Source organism: Gavialis gangeticus, unplaced genomic scaffold, assembly GCF_001723915.1.
Source record: "Gavialis gangeticus isolate Ggan-Ray unplaced genomic scaffold, GavGan_comp1, whole genome shotgun sequence".
NCBI classification, from domain to species: Eukaryota; Metazoa; Chordata; order Crocodylia; family Gavialidae; genus Gavialis; species Gavialis gangeticus.
The window spans coordinates 24,575,051-24,577,149 of record NW_017729009.1 but is presented as its reverse complement, the minus strand read 5'-3'; positions in this window follow the sequence as shown (position 1 = coordinate 24,577,149).

Sequence of the window (2,099 nt, the reverse complement as noted above, 5' to 3'; positions counted from 1 at the left end):
TGCTCAGTAAAGTTAGTCCTTTGGGCATTAAGTGTCTTGTGTAGATGTGCCCACTGAAGTACTGAACCAGATGTCTGTTTAACCCAGTGTTGTGTGCTTGAAGTTATATACCAAACTGAATAAATTAATAGCAAATAATTATTTTTGTCTAGTTTATTCCTTTTAGGGCATTTGTAGATGACACTTTTAAGCAGGTTCAAAGCAAGTTAAATGCCTTTTGCACCACTTTAATTGTACTGCTGTTTGCACATTCAGTGGAATATTGCGTGTTAATTTCAGCCACTGTAGCACATTCGGCGGCGTAATGCATCTTAAATGAATTTCTGATGCAGCAGATTACTTCGGGACGCTGCAGAGGAGTTTTAGTTTCCTACGCTACAGCTGTGCAGGGAAGCACTGGGCTCTGTGCGGCGCAGGGGCTATGCAGGCAGACCGTGCAGGCATCACGGCAGCAGCCTGGGAAGGCAGGCTCCACAGAAAGGGGGGAAAAGCAGTGAGCCTGATCTTTTTTTTTTCCCCTAGGGCCTGCCTGCCTGCCTGAGTTGTGTGGGGTCCTGGTGCTTCCCTCTGCAGCTGCGGTGCCCCTGGGGACTGCTCGAGCTGGGTGCTGCAGGCAGGTGCCGCCTGGGGGGAGGGGACGTGCTGCTGCCCAGGAGGGAAGCACCAGTCCCCCACAGCTCAGGCACCGCTCTGCCCACCAGCAGCTCACTCTCCCCTCCCCGCCGCTGGAGAGGCAGGTAAGGATTGGGCTCCGACACAGGTGTACACGACATGGGGGTTTACTTTGCCCTAAACTGAAGCAGTGTTTTTAAAAAAACATCACTTCAATTTAGGGAGAATTAAACCCCCGTGTCATGTACACATGCCCTTAGGGTTTAAAAATGTTCCTCAGATCTGAGCAGTTGTTAGTCTGCTGCTCTTTGTCAGCAGTTGCAGCCAGTTTTCTACATTAGCATTTCAAGCTGCTTTGGTGAAAACTAACTGGACAAGTTAGTCACCCGATACTGTTTCTGTTCCTGGATGGGATGCACATAAAGATCAGTTACTAACCTTACAATAACCCTGTTTCTTTGAGATACAGAAATCAGTGCAAATGCCCCTATAGGAGCGATCACGATAGTTGATTCTTTTGTATAGCCATATATGTTGTGGCCATGCATGCACCCTTTGCTGCCTCATGTGTCCCTATGAAGGCACAATAGACAAGCCATTGAGAAGCCTCCCTCACTTCCCTTGCAATGCAAAGCTTGTGTTGCAGAGGACTCTGACAAATGGGAGCAGGGGTAAGCTAGGTGATCCATAATGATCACTATATCTCGATGAATTATACCTCCTTCAGAAAAGGACAGTTTTCTTGCCATTTTCCAGTTGGTCTAATGAAATGTATTATTTTTGAACCAAGAGCTCTAGTTTTTTGTATGTCTGCACCTCCTGTGAGGCACTTAACTGTTTCATAGTTTCATAAAAGTAGGGTCAGAGAGGACCCGAGCAGATCATCTAGTCTGACCCCCTGCCCTGGGCAGGAATGAATACAGGGCTCTTATGACCTGTTCTAAGTTCAAGCTCATATGACTCCAGATAGGTTGTTATCAAGCCTCCTTTTAAAGACCCCTGAGGTAGGAGCCAGCACCACTTCCCTTGGCAGCTGGTTCCAGATCCTAGCCGCCCCGACAGTGAAGTAGCGTTTCCTGATGTCTAATCTGAACCTACTCTCAATCAACTTATGGCTGTTGTTCCTTTTTACTCTGGGAGGTGCTCGGGGAAACAGAGTCTCACCCAATCCCCTCTGGTCTCCCTGGTAAGTTTATATACAGCCACTAGATCCCCCCTCAGCCTTCTCTTGTGAAGGCTGATGAGGTTCAGGTCCCATAGCCTCTCCTCATAGAGCCTGCCTTGCTGCCCACTCATCATGCGAGTGGCCTCCTCTGGACCCTCTCGATGCTGGCCTCATCCCTCTTGAAGTGCGGCACCCAGAACTGGACGCAGTACTCCGACTGTGGCCTGACCAGTGTTGCACGGAGGGGGAGGATCACCTCCTTGACCTGCTCGTGATGCATCTGTGGATGTATGACAAGGTGCGGTTAGCCTACCTGACCACA